Source organism: Pseudoliparis swirei, chromosome 19 (genome assembly GCF_029220125.1).
Source record: "Pseudoliparis swirei isolate HS2019 ecotype Mariana Trench chromosome 19, NWPU_hadal_v1, whole genome shotgun sequence".
Lineage (NCBI taxonomy): Eukaryota > Metazoa > Chordata > Actinopteri > Perciformes > Liparidae > Pseudoliparis > Pseudoliparis swirei.
Genome location: NC_079406.1, coordinates 14183479 through 14199249, shown reverse-complemented (window position 1 = coordinate 14199249; position 15771 = coordinate 14183479). Strand labels below are relative to the sequence as shown.

Genomic DNA, 15771 nt, shown 5'->3' with positions numbered 1-15771 from the left:
GCTTATATCACCAGCATAACTGTTTTCAGCTGTGCTAACATAATTGCACGGGTTTTCTAATCAGACATTAGTCTTCTAAGGCGATTAGCAAACACAATGTACCATTAGAACACTGGAGTGATAGTTGATGTAAATGGGCCTCTATACACCTCTGGAGATATTTCATTAGAAACCAGACGTTTCCACCTAGAATAGTCATTTACCACATTAACAATGTAGAGAGTGTATTTCTGATTAATTTAATGTTATCTTTATTGAAAAAACAGTGCTTTTCTTTGAAAAATAACGTCATTTCTAAGTGATCCCAAACTTTTGAACGGTAGTGTATATATATGCGTTATCCCACGATGAGGTTTCTGATACTCAGTAAGTGAGAACAAAAGTATGAAAAATATATTTTCTTTTGTGTGTGCAGTCTACAGGAATTAAATTCAAGTAGAAACACTAGTCAATGTACCTTTACATGGGAAATGGACTGCTGTGAGTATATGCATGTGTGTGTCAGGGGTAACCCCAGGGGGGAGAGTGCCACAGGAAGCAAGAAAACAACAACAAACAAACTATGTGAACTGTGTTTACCTGCATAAATGATGGCCTTGGGCTAGCTAAACTAACAAGTTGCATCATCTGCTCATTGAAGTTTCATCAAAGCCGGACCAGTAGTGTTGCCGCTTGACTTGACCTTTAATTACAACGACTAGCAGGCAATTTGTTTTCTTTCAAACAAAAGGCCGGGCCGTTCAAACACCGTCTCATCTAGTTCGCTGGACGTTTTAACATCTACTTTATCTTTGTCACCAAAACCGAATACATCAGGACAACTCCACTTCAGGTGTCAGGTTCCATCACTTGAATTGGTTGGTTCGAGTCATTCTCCAGCTGGGAAAAAAACCTGCATGTAAATACGTGCACACGCTCAGCTCCCCGACCACAACAGCTGTGATCTCATTTCACCCCGTCTTAGAGGTAGCAGAGATCCGAAGAGAGAGAGAGAAACACAGACAGACATAAAAAGAAAGAATGATAAATACAGAAAGGCGACAATGCAGCAGACTTCATAAAACAATGAGATTTCTTTCTCAATTAGCACAACACACCAAACGCAAAGCCAGTGAGTCATTCTGCGTTTGGCTACAGCTGCGCACCGTGAAAGAAAACTGTCTGACACCTCAGCTTCTTACACCTTGTAAGTCACTTTTTACATTTCAGCCAACAAGCACAGCAATTGAAGCTTCAGTGAAGGTCAGTGTATGAAATGCAATAATTGGACAGTCCTATTTACAATAAGTATCGTGGTTTGTTTGTTTGTTTGTTTGTTTTCCCACTGTGCCTGTGCATACCAAGGGAGTGATTCTGCTTTTCCCAAAAGCCCTCTCCAGTCACCCTGAAGCTTATGAAATAATAACCCCTCAGCACTCTTATTCTGTCCACCACCACGACAATAATCTAATGAGCCCTCCTGAGAATACAACAGCCCTCACCATCGGATTATCTTCAGTCTGATCGGCGAGCAGTTCTGTGAAGGGTTCTTCAGGTCGACGTCACTTTCAGATCGCCCATTTGCAAAATGATTGTACAGTGCAGCCCAACTGACTGTGTTGATGACACTGGACATTCAATGTATTTTCTTTCTTCAGCTCATATCTGGATCACAATATCAGCCTCAGTCAGTGTTGCCTTTCAACAAGGCTCCAGAGAGGCTTTTTGTATTTCTCACATCATCAAAGTGAACCTGAATCCCAGAACGCAGAGAGGAGTGGGGTTGTGTTTGATACTACAGTTTGAAGTAATCTATATGGTTAAAACCAATTTGTATTACATTATGAGTGAAAGGACTTGCACGTCTTACATACTCCACATCTGCACCGGCAATGATTCCCACTGGATGACAGACGAGGTTGATAGCAGTTCCCCGCTCTAGGCTTCTGTCGATGGTTAAATAGGAGCTGACGTGGATAACAAAGCGCACCAACAGAAGCACAACCAGTCGGGCGGGGTACGGGCTGTGTACAGCTGGTCGGACTGAGCAATTCAAAGAAACGGACACTTTTTCTTGGAAACCAGGAAATCCAAGGGCACCTCATCCATAAACGGCTCCACTGATCAGCAGTAAACAGAACTTTTATTCGAATTATTTGCCATTCTGCACAAAAAACTAACGAAACATAAAGACATATTTGGCTGCAAACCAGGACTAATGGCTGTAGCACAAGTTAAAACCTTTTACGGTGCCATCTTTAGAGAAATATGGTTTTTAACATAGATTGTTCAACAAATAGACTGACAAATTGACTTTCAGCTCCTGTGGAGTGACTGAGTCCCTGTTGTGTGATATATATTGACAACAAAGTAAGAATACATGCTGCATATGATGTCAATACAAACTTGAAATACAACAATTCAAAATAAACTTTCCCATATTAAAGGGAGCTGGGTAGAGTAACATCTAAGTCAATAATAACAGAGACTTTCGAAGCTGATTTCATGTGTTGATAGTTGTCCAACTCACATATTTGCATTTGTATACAGCATCATCTGTACAGATTACTGGAAACAAATAAAAAGACGATGCAAACACCCTCAGACAAAAACAAATATTAATCTCACCAAAAATAATTGTGGTCTCATTGCATTTTAATGATGATACAAAGCTTTCCAAGCAGGAAAATAAATGGAGTCGCCTAATGCAATATATATTCTGCTCTGATTCAACAGGCAGCAAGAGTAACATTGATATTTAGTTTCACCAAGATCGATAAGAAATAAAGAAGGCCAGTTCTGTTCCTTAGACTAAGGAGAGGTGCTTCCAATGCTGGATGAATATTGCCTCATGGGAGAGATTGCTCCCCTCGTACTGCCTTATTACGAAAAGCACATTTAGTCTTAATTTTGATACTTTTTTGGATACAATGTGTTTTACACTCTATGAAGTTCCCAGTATGGTTATGTATGTATCATCGCACATTTCAAATCAATGTGCGGATTGTACAGGGTTACTTTAGCTTTAGCGTAAGTGTAGCTTCATTGCTGCTGCCATTCAGGCTTATAAAAAAAATCAGTTCTCAAATGGATTTAATAGAGGGCAAAATTGCTATTCATTAAGCATCAGCACTGGTTTGGGTCGTCTTTGGCGGATAATGTGAATTGGGCCACCTGTCAGACGGATGACAACAGGAGAAAGTCATTTTGAATGCCTTAGTTATAGGAAGTCCATCTGCTTCACTTTTCAATCTTCATCCCTGATGATACCCTCTGAATGATTCCAGATTAAAAAGTCTTCTCATTGGCTTGCTGAGTTGTCTTTGTGGAGACAGAAAAGCTGAAAAGGCTACACGAAAGCCATAATCTCAGGGGTGCTGTAGATAAAACAATGAATGCTGCACTCTTCTCTAGATGACAGAAGTTATGAACCGATTGCAGCATGCTGGAGGCAAACACAAAAAAACACACTGGGGGAAGGAGAGAGAGAAAGATTTGTGGCTGCAGAGGTTAATTAATAAAGAAATGACACATGTCCAGCCCATGTCCCACCGGCTCTCTGATAAGTGTGGATGGGTTTCTGACCAGAGACAGAGCATCACCAGCGACATTCGGGCTGCAGGCCAAACAGCTAATAGTCTCCAGTCTGCTTATCAGTGTGCTGCACTGCCTGCCAGCCCAGAGGACACACACACACACACACACACACACATGCACGCTGAGACACTCACAAGAAATGAATGACAGACCTGACTTTATGATGTTGTGTGTGTGTGTGTTTCTCAACACAGGGCTGACATGCTCTGACTATTTATAATCACCATTTCTATCATTTAAACATGTATTGTATGTGTATGTGGTTAATTTGCAGGTCTAGTAGTTCAGGTTGGTGTATTTCATTCGACCAAATACTTTATGTACACTACCGTTCAAAAGTTTGGGGTCATCCAGACAATTTTGTGTAGCATGAAAACTCAATTTTATCAAATGAATTGAAAATTGAATAGAAAATATAATCAAGACATTGACAAGGTTAGAAATAATGATTAATATTTGAAGTATTCATTTTGTTCTTCAAGCTCAAAGGAAGGCCAGTTGTATTGCTTATATCACCAGCATAACTGTTTCCAGCTGTGCTAACATAATTGCACAAGGGTTTTCTAATCAGATATTAGTCTTCTAAGGCGATTAGCAAACACAATGTACCATTAGAACACTGGAGTGATCGTTGATGGAAATGGGCCTCTATACACCTCTGGAGATATTTCATTAGAAACCAGACGTTTCCACCTAGAATAGTCATTTACCATATTAACAATGTATAGTGTGTATTTTTGATTAATGTTATCTTTATTGAAAAAACAGTGCTTTTCTTTGAAAAATAAAGACATTTCTAAGTGACCCCAAAATTTTGAACGGTCGTGTACATTTTCATCTACAATTTGAGTGTAAAGTGGAGCAACCAGCAAATGGATATGACAATTAGAAAAGGCCATTTGACAACTCAGTTTAATGATGAAAGTAGCCAGTGGCTGAATGTGCGTCACACTGTGGACTGCTGTTCTTTTCACTTTTAGCAGAAACATTTACATTTCGCAATCTAGACCAGTAGAGACACATGCTGAGCTCTACTTAGAACAAATATGGATAACATGGTCCTTCACAGTCATTCATATGAATCCTACTGTCCTTCTATCCACTGTAATAAATGGGTCAGTCAGTATGTTTCCATTCAATAGTATCTGACACAAAAGACCAATTAAAACTTGCCCAGGTCTCCCTCCACCTTTCTCTCATACGTGAGTTTGATGGAAGGAAAAGAGACAGGACGAGTATGGGTGAAGAATGTTAACTTCTCTTCATCATGGCACACATTACAGTTGAACTCAGAGTTTGAAGTTAAAATAAAGATTGAGACTCAGATAAAAAAACAAGACATTTATTGGCAGGAAGTCATTTCTTGGCATAATAAACACTGCATGAAGTTATGGCAACAGAAATCAATGTTGAATTGTGCACACCATCACTGGATAGTATCAGCGTGACTGTAAATACTTTTCTTTATTCTGTTTCCCTGAACAGTGTAAGTATTTACACGATAGCACGTAAAGAGAAACATAACTCTCTTCACAGTGTATTCATGCATATTTACTGTCCAGTGGTCTGATGAAGTCCCTGTAGTCTGCATCCATTCATCTGGTTTCTCTTTATCTTCATCTAGTTTCTCAATGTATCTTCCGTTCAGTATTGGCAATCTTGAAGCAAAGTCTTTTAGTCTGTGCATTAGAAATCATTTCTACCATTAATTCATTATCTGAACTTAATGATTTCACTGCCAAGAGTTTCTCGTTTCTTCCTCTCTTCTCCTTCGACTCAAGCAAGCAAGAGAACCTCAAACTGGGTTTTATATTATCTCTAAATATCAGACTTGCAAGGAATAAAAAGAGCTTATCAAGGTGCAAAGTCATATCTTACTGATTACTCTTCCAACTTCCCATTCATACCTGTACATCAAATATAATGTAATATGTGCATTCTTATTCACAGTGCGAGAAGGATGGAACACACTATCGTGCAATTATCTTGCAAGGCTGGCTCTCTTAGAGAGTGGAAGCTATTTTTTTCATGAATAGTTCAATAAAACCTCATCATAATCTGCAGTACCAACCTGCATATATGTGAGAGTAATAATTTCAATAATAATTCAGTTTATTTTGTATAGCCTAATTCCACACATTTTCAAATTTGCCTCAGAGGGCTTTACAAGCTGTACACATAGACATCCCTGTCCCAGTACCTCACATCAGATCAGGAAAAACTCCAAGAAATAGAAGAAAAAAAACTTTCACGGAGAAAAAAGGGAAATAAACCTTCAGGAGAGCAATAGAGGAGGATCCCTCTCCCCAGATGGACAGAAGCAATAGATGTCATGTGTACAGAAGGAACTGCGTTACAGATAATAAGCCTGTTATAACAGTCCACTGTCGTTTGGCAGAGGTTTAGCTTCTGTAAACCAATGGACAGCAGAGTGTATGTTTCAGTATGCTGCACTGCCCGCGACTGAACTATTACAATTATAGTGGTGAAGCTAAACTTAACAAGAGTCTAGTATAAACATGAAACAGGTAAATAAAAGTGTTAAAAGTCAGCAAAATGTCATCTTGAACATCTATAGAAGCCATGTTTCAGAAATTAAAACAATAATCAATACACAGAAAACACAACTTTCTTTCTGCTCATGTAGCCTACGTGTGGTGGAAACATACTAAACACATACAGCACTGTATGGATGTACTTCAACATACACGTTTAACGGAAGTAGCTCAACATAATGGTGTGATTCAGTTCCAGGAATCTTGTCAAAATGCAGAGCAGAGCTATTAAAATGCCAAGCAAAAATATATTTGATGGATTTTAATCACTTTAGCATACCTGGAGTGTGCAGCTTTATGATGTAGGGAAATAGATATATGGGTTTGGGACTTGGCATTGGCAGATAAGTTCAAGTAGAGCCTCACTAAGCCACGAGCAAGACTCTTGTCCTCCCATTACAGTGTGTAATGAGGACGATGTCCTCATCAAGTGTCTGTTGCCTGCAGCTCTTCATCTAATCAGCTCACTGAGACGGTTGCTACCATTCCTCCTGTAAATGTCTTAAACTGATTCACTGAAACCAAACAATGTCAACATCTTCACAGAGAGGTATTTTCAGTCACCAATGGCAGGGTTTAAAGCACAGAAAGCTTAAGCTCCTTCACAGTAAAGTCTAAAAAAAGGCCAGTTCAGATAAAAGCTATTATTGTGAGGGATGGAAATTATCCAGCCATCAAATCAACCCAAAAAAACATAAACATAGAGTAGTGGCTGGTATAAAAAATAAAAATAACCTCACTCCACTGGTAACCAGGGGTAACATTGTAGGATTTCATGAAAACCCATGATGGGAAGTAAAAGATATCCCAATAAGGCCGGCTGACGGCTCTGACAGATACAAACAGGCAGGCAAGCACTCGAAATACAGGTCAAACTACAAGGTGACATGCTGGACACTGATTGGCCTTGAGGGACCTGGATTCTTCCATGTGGGTTGACATGTTGCAGTTTTGTTCTGTATCCTTGGAGAAGGACTGGGGTAATTTATCTCTGAAAGACCAAAGGAAATGAAATGAAAGACTCTGTAGGAAATGAGCAGTTGAAGAAACAGGAAGAGGAATGAATACAGAGAGGAGTGGGGAGACAAAGAGGACCACAAACAAGAACAGCTTGAGTCCAGCTCTACCCGACTGGCCGTCCAGATAGCTGAATATAGATCGATCCATCACGGTAACAAAAATCTAAATTAGAATTTTTTTTTTCAATTAATATACATGTGATTGTCATTTCAGAATACATAGACCAGCTGACAGTTATTATGAATAAGACTGAAGCATGTATTTACCAAAGAGCATTTGTAACCCTCATTTTTCATCAACTGTATTTGTTCCAAACTCTTCTTCTTACTTTATTTTTCATGATTTTGTGTTTTGTTTACTTCTCTTTTCTGCCCTGCAGGACAGAACACCAAGCTGAGATTACACAGAGATTGTTTGAGTCTTCTGGCTGCCGTGCCCGGGTCGCCCCGTCTTCAGTGTGATCGGTGAGCGAGACGTCTCGGCAATCAACAGGGGAAGTGATTTTCAACCAATCTTCTCTTGTGTCATCTCTCAAAATGGTTTTGGTTGGCATTCAATGGTTATACAACTGTGTTTTTATTTTAGATCACAGTTCAACTGTAAGGATATCTCCTGGCTGCATGCCTCCGAATCTGAGTAGATGGACCTGGACCTGAAATATGCCCAAACAGGCAGGAGAAATAAATGTTTCTTTTGCATTTTCATACAGGCAAACAATTGAAAACAGCAATGCATTTACTGGAAAAAGTGAAGTGAAGGTATATCTATACATTGAATAAAACACTGAGAATGTAGACAAGTTACACAAAGACACTCCAGAAATATATTGTCATTATCTACATATATGAAAGCCAATAGCTGTCAATAGCCGAGAGCCAGGTGGTGAACACGTGATTACATTCTGTGTTTACGGTCAATGTCATTGATCTTCTAAATGATGCATTAGCAATACTTGTCTGTGCTGCCACAGTTCATCTCCAATCATAAAGCTAAGCACTGGATTCACAAGCTATAAAACAGATCAGAACAAGATGGAGACCGGCATACGGGAGAGCAACAGAGGGAGCAACCCCCAGGGGAAACAGAGGAGCACACACAACAAGCTTTTATGCACAAATCTAAAACTCCATGCACAAGTGTGCACACACACACACACACACACAACAGCATGTGACAATGTCACAATTTAATTGTAATCGCATCAATCTACACAGCCGTGCTGCTCTACACACCGATGCAGAGGGATTTCCTTTGATTGGCTCTCGGACATGTGCAGCACTTCATCAATGTCTGATTACAATACTGAAAATATCAGATTATGTAATTCACATCAGTCATGTCAAAATGAGAAGCAGTGATCCTATAAAGTACAGTCAGAGATGATATAACTGGATGCCTGTCATTATTAGCACTGGTGCAGTGCCCGTCAGGCCATTTGCTTTTCCTTCCGCAGCTTCGTCGTGAACGGCTTCCCCTCCGGACTGCACACAATACGAGATTGGGGCAACTCTAAACAGACTGTGGTAAAAGTGCTGACACAGCAAACAGTGTTTACCTGAGAGGAAACCGGAGGGTGGGTGCTACGCAGGGGCGGTTTTTCCTACAGGCGGTATAGGCGGCCGTCTAGGGCGCCATTCAGAGGGGGGCGCAAAAAAAAAAACATCTTTTTTTTGCTGGGCAGTTTTTTTTGCGCCCCCATCTATATCTCCAACCAATATTTTGACATTTAAAAAATAAATCTAACATTAGGGTAAAATGAGCCAAAAATCGAAAACGGAAGGGGTACGTACCTCCTTGGTGTTATCAGAACATGCTAGCACAGTGAGGCGTTTGGTTAGTGTGTGTTCAAGAACTTTGAAGAATTAGTGATTAATATGTGCCACAAGTTACCAACACCTTCTAAGATTGTTGTTTGCCAGCCATCAACAGAACAGAAAACAAAAAAACCATTATTTGCAGGCAACGAGGGAGTGAATGTGCACCGTTGATCAGGGGGGCGTGGCCGGAGCGTAGTTCAGCACAGACGTGACATTTTCTCAGGGATTTTGTTCTTTATTTAATGTTTGTTCATTGTTGCGATCGTTGTTCTGTTTATTTGAAAGAAATTCAGTCTTGCAGGGCAAAATAGCGTTTGAAAGTTGCAATTCCGTTTTCATTAATGCTCAGAATGGCCAATATTGCTCCTTTAATAACTTACCGTAATCACAATGAAGATGAAATACAGTATGAAAGAATGCAGTCAGAACAGCTAGTACAACACATTTAATAAAAAGGCTGTATGAAAAAGTTAGTTGCACTCTTTGTAACCCACTGATTGGCTCAGGGAGGAAAGACTTTTAATTGGCCAATCCAGGACCAGAGTCCTGATAAATATCCGGGTCAAGGGAGGTCACTTCTTGTTTTCGTGTGGGTGCAGCGAGAGTGTACCTCCATTACTTTTAAGTTAATTTTGTGTTGTAGTCTGTGTAATGTGCTGAGAATATTTTGTGTAAATGTTAGACCTCCATTTTGTTATATTACATGGTTTTATCCTTTTCCTTTGTATTTCCCTGACTGTCAGCGCTTTTGGTTACTGCTGTTAACATTTGTTTGTGTTTTGAATTAACTGTTTTCGTGTGGGTGCAGACAGCGGTCAGGTTTTTGAGATACCAACTTAGTATCCGAGGAAGATGGCGAGCTTCCCACGAGTTGGATGAATACAATGCCCACTGTGACAAAGTTTCTTTTTATTATAAATATGTTTACTTGATTCATTTTTATGTTCAGTAAAAGCCCTTAACCTCAACCATTTGATTTTGTGTTTTTTTACACACGACTTGAGCTCCATAGCCGAATCTGGAGACAACATTTTAGACATTAGAAAATAAATCTTGAAATTGAGCCACAGGTGACACTTTCATGGAGTAATGTATCATTGTTATTATTTTTAATGAACTTAGCAGTGGTCCTCAGTCTTATTTGGAATCTATCTTAAATTCTAGCCTGCAAAACTAAAAGCTACTCATGTTTCAAGCATCGGCCTATAATAGTAAAACAAGCACATTTAGTGCGAGAAGTTATTTCATCCATTTTTGGGTCTTTATGTGAGAATGTCTTAAAGAAATAAAGAGCTAAATTAATGTACATTTCTGAATTGGCTCATAATTGCCAATTGGACAATCCACACATTACAATAAACTGTCTGAGATAAACATTTAGCATCTTATGCTCACCAGACTAAATATATTTTCTTTGATGTTACAATGGTGACAGATTAATTTTTAATTTAGCTTTACACAATGAATGAAAACAATATTATTGACTTCTATGTGCTTGACAGAGATATAAATGTATGTTATGTTATTGCTTACCGTATCTTAAACTCAACAATCAGAGGAGCTTCCCGAACTCCGCGTTCCCACCCGAAGGTTGTGTTATGTGTTTGGGGAGTCTGATAAGGAAGTGATAATAAACCAGACGGAAGGAATATGTCAACTTGTCCTCAGTTCCACTTCTCCTTTGTTGTTGTGTGTGTGTGTGTAAAGCTTTCAATAAAAGGCTGGACCAAAGGGGTGCTCGATGGAATGTCTTGGAGGTCGTCGTGCTCGTAGCACGTGCGTCTGAGCTTCCCCTTTGGCCAAAGCTTTCAAAGATACTACGTTGTCTGTGATTCATTTCTCACCTCCTTGACCGTGAATATTTTACATGATATAGAGAGGAAATACCTATCATAACTTGGTGCCGTGACCCGGATCCCAACATACCCATCGGCTGGATTTTTCTTTTTCCTGCGGAGCCACTGACACCTGTGCAAGGCCCCGACTGATCATCGGATTAAGAGACCGCTCAGCAGTGGATAATAATTTCTGCAGAGAGGAGATCCAGTCGTGGATTGACGGGATCCGGCGGATCGGAAGACCGAGGGAGACTGACCCAGACAAAGTATGTATGGTTTTGCCCTTTTTGCGAGAAATAAAGGTTGATTCCGTAAAAATAAGGTTTTGCCCTTTTTGCGAGAAATAAAGGTTGACTACGCGTCGGGAAAATAAGGTTTTGCCCTTTAGAAATAAAGGTTGACTAGCGTCGTAAAAATAAGTGTGGTGAACTAATACATATTTGTGGGAGAACTATGTGTTTGTTTAGCGTTGTTTGTTTATATTTGTTTGTGAATGAATGCTGTGACTCTATTTGAATCAGCGTCGCCCGACCTGTTCAATTAGACAACCACAGATTTGGGTAAAGAAACGAGGAAATGTACTAATACTATACGATCACACCATAAACAATGGGTAATTCTCACGGAAAGCCTGAAGGCGAATTTTCAGGCGACGCATTGTTTATGTTCAAACAGGACTCAGATAGTGTAAAATATCTGAGAAAATGGAAAACAAAATACGGCTTTTCCGGCGAACTAAATGTTTTTGAGATAGAAACAATCTGTAAGACTCTAAAAACCATCGCCATAGAAAACAAAATACCTAGACTCAGCGAATCAAAACACCACGAACTAAAACAAGCAGAACAGTGGTTCCGAGCAGCAAAAGAGAGGGCACAAGCCCAAGTAAAAGAAAAATTATGGGCTACCAAGAAGTCTATTCAAGGCCGTTGCTATTTTGAGTCATGGGCAATGCCATGTCTCAACAGGAGGGATGGTATCTATGATAGAACAAAACTACTTAAAATTTTTTTGTAAAGCATGTGTGACATGCATCAAGCACAACCCTCAAAGAAACCTAATCATTCATGGACGACCCTACCGCCTACCACTAACTCACCCAGATTTAGAGCAAGTGGGTGAGAAAGAAACAATAGTGGAGTACATGAAGAAGACCATGATGGGGAGGAGTCAGGGAAGCAAATGTCTTGCCAGATTCACCTGTCTCCCCCATTATGTCTGTACAGGTCGGCGACTGGGTCTTCATCCGCGTCATCAAGAAAAAGACGTGGAGCGACGCTCGCTGGGAGGGACCATTCCAAGTCCTTCTGACGACTGCAACCGCTGTAAAGATAGCCGAGAGGACCACCTGGATACATCTTTCCCATTGCAAACTGTTCCGAAATCCCGGACCAGTGCCTGATCGAGGCGACCACGAGCAGAGGAAGACTGACTTCAAAGGGGGCTGTCAAAGACAGCCATCTCAACGTCAGTGAAGAAACCAACGATCCCTGCTCTTAGGTGTCGGCTCGGGTGATGGAGCGAGAGGTCCCGAGGAACTCAAACGAGAGGAGCAAGGGAGAAGGAGCGGAAAGAAGACCCTCCAGACCGCGTACACTCATATGTATGATGACATGGGAAGACCTGTCAATGCTCCCGTTTAAGAAAATATAACGTAAACTTTTGGTCTAAGCTTGTATGACATAATTGTGTAAAACTCCTCACAAGGAACGGACAATTATTGATGTGAAGCTGCTGACTAAAAAGTTTAATTCCCAAAGAGATTGGTGTGGTGTTACTAACAAATTATGTGTAAGAAAAAAAGAGAATAATCATGATTCTGCTTGGACTGCTTAACCCAAGGACGTAAATCACATGCTGCTTAGAAATTAGACAAATAAAATGAGTGCCCTTATTGACCATGTTTAAATAATAAGCAATAGCATAAACAGGAGGGAACTGACAGAGATATAAATGTATGTTATGTTATTGCTTACCGTATCTTAAACTCAACAATCAGAGGAGCTTCCCGAACTCCGCGTTCCCACCCGAAGGTTGTGTTATGTGTTTGGGGAGTCTGATAAGGAAGTGATAATAAACCAGACGGAAGGAATATGTCAACTTGTCCTCAGTTCCACTTCTCCTTTGTTGTTGTGTGTGTGTGTGATTAAGCTTTCAATAAAAGGCTGGACCAAAGGGGTGCTCGGCGGAATGTCTTGGAGGTCGTCGTGCTCGTAGCACGTGCGTCTGAGCTTCCCCTTTGGCCAAAGCTTTCAAAGATACTACGTTGTCTGTGATTCATTTCTCACCTCCTTGACCGTGAATATTTTACATGATATAGAGAGGAAAAAACCTATCAGTGCTGCAATGATTATTTACTGAATGAGCATCTTTGTGTGTGTTCAAGTCTTATTGGATAAATTCGGTTAAATTAGAAATTCCTTTATTAGTCCCACAGTGGGGAAATTGCAGGATCACATCAGCGGGTGAACATTAGAGCAGTAGTAAAAGATAAAAATACAATACAAAATAAAATGAAACTATTAAATATACAGAGGAATACAAAATATGAATACAAGGTAGTGATTAAAGTAGATTGTCAGTAGGTTAAAGTGTCCAGTATAACGTGTTTGTAGTGTTCTACTGCAGTGTGTTGTGCAGCCTGACAGCAGCAGGAAGGAAGGAGGTACTTGTGGTTCCTCTCCTTCAGACTCCAGGGAGGAATCAGCTGGTGGCTGAAGGAGCTGTGCAGAGCGTCCTGCACGGGGTGAAGACTCCAATCTATATTATATCCAATCATAAACATCGGGAGTATTGAGGAGGGTTTTGGGGTTGTGACCCTCAAGTGACCCCCCCCCAAATCACCACTCCCTCCCACCACACACACTCACACACACAAAAAGTAAGAAGAGGCAGAATTTGTGAGCCTGCTCTATATGACTCTATATGCAACACTTCATCAGCAATTAATGTAGCATGAAACGAGAGAGCGAAGAGCCGGGAGACTCAGCACTAAAGATAGTAGAAAGAAAGAAGAGAAGGGGGAGTGTGGCGGTGTGGGACCGACAATGTAAGAGGATCAGAGTAGGAAAGAGTAACAGAGAATGACAGATGTTACGCCAACCTTTGTCTACCGTACACTCAAATATTGGCTTAATGAGTTAGGCTGAAAAAGAGAAGCTGTCCCCATGATTGGTTGGCTGCACAGCCAAGGGGGAGGAGCTAGATGGGATTCATGAACAGCATGGCAACATGTGGTGGTCACCTCCACTACACATGTCTTTTAAACATGCAGATGGCAATGACAACAACAACATAACGAACTTAATATCAATTCCAAAAAGGCATCACATGACTGCCATTGATTTTGATTATCTTCTTTCCCTCCACGACTAGATCAGAATAGCACCTCCTAGTGTTATCTCTTCTCTTCATATTAGGGAATTTGAGACAAATTGATCATTTGAGAATCGAGATTCTGATCTTATAAAGTCCTGAATCGAATTACAACTTCTTAACATCGATTTTCTAAATTGCTTTTTTCAACAAAATAACCTAGATATGCGACCGATGGACAGATATCCTACACATTAATACTGTCAAAGAAAACCAAATTTCATTGTGGAAAAAAAGACATTCAAATATGACAATTGATATTTCATTGTGAAAGGGGGGGGGGATACAGAATTTCTCATGGCTGGCTGCCTCACACAGCATGTTGGAGTCACAGCACATCACTGTCATTAAATGTAAATGAAATGTAGCATTAGGTCAAACTGAACAAGGACTAATAATAAACGTGTTCACAGAGACAGCGGCAACAACAGCAAGTGTTATGTTATATCATGTAAACAAACCCTGTACCTAACAGCTGTGGGCGTGAGGTCAGACTGGAGACCTGACCACTCAGAATATGGGTGAGCCAGCTGCCAGCTGCCACCTTCTTCAGGTTTTAGTAGTGAAATGAGGAGGTTTCGTGAAGATAGCGCCTCATTTCAACTTCAAAAGTCAGCCGTTCTTCGTCCATTGTTGCGCTTCCAAAGCAAGCAATATAAATACATAGAAACCAGGTGTGCGACCAAAGTGTAGCTCAAAAGGCGCCCCATGCTGCATTACCCAGCACAGCCAGTTAGAACATGTCAAACAATTAGTGTGGTTTGTTGAGAAATCGTGCATAACAGTTTAAAAGTATTATCAATTTTGGGAATTGGCAAGTTTCTAAAAAATAAAAAGGCAGCTAGTCTCCCGATTGCATTTAAAGGGCAACATTTACATTTGTTGGGATAACACAGACAATTGATTCTGAAATTAGCACCCCTTTTGTACTGAATCTAGAACCTATTCTTTAATTCGGAATCATGTCAATTACATAATCAATTTAGAATCAAATCGGGACCCTAAAACCAAAAGGTGAGAGCCAAAGGTTTACACTCCTTCATTCCCTCTGGTGGTGTCTAAGTGAATGAGATCATCTCTGCTGCAGACCTCTTATCCCTGCTGCTGCTCAGCAGCAATCTGTTACCTTTATATTACAGCTGGACAGCAACAGTGTTAATTCCACATATCTCCATTCCATGGGGTTAGTAAGCACAATAATTGACAGCTATGAAAATAATGCACATACTGCTACGATGGTTATTAACGCACACCTTTACATCCGTCACAGTTTGTTGCTCTCAATTTAAAACTGAGACGGACTTGGCTGCCACCAGTATAAAATAAATACATGCTGTTAAGTCCTTAAGCTTTCAAGCGGGAAATCACTTGAGGGAGTTAACTTGGAGATGTGTCAAAATCCGCTCTTGGATATAATCAATGAAAATGTAGTCCTGGGTGTGAAATGCAAAATCCACATAGGGGCCATACAAACACACATCCACACACACAAAAGAAAGAAGTTATAGCTAGTGGCAGCCCCTGAGAGACTGTCAGCGCGTGGCAAAGAAATGAGCGCTGATAGAAGATGACAATATGTAATCCTCGTCG

At 40.4% G+C, this 15771-nt stretch overlaps 1 long non-coding RNA gene across 1 annotated transcript; it reads left to right on the top strand.

Moving 5' to 3' along the window:
- The first annotated feature begins 10470 nt into the window (after nucleotides 1–10470).
- LOC130209566 (uncharacterized) lies at nucleotides 10471–12912 on the top strand. The gene is made up of 2 exons (XR_008834642.1): nucleotides 10471–10654; nucleotides 12840–12912. It is a non-coding gene; the product is annotated as an uncharacterized LOC130209566 (long non-coding RNA).
- The last annotated feature ends 2859 nt before the right edge of the window (nucleotides 12913–15771 follow it).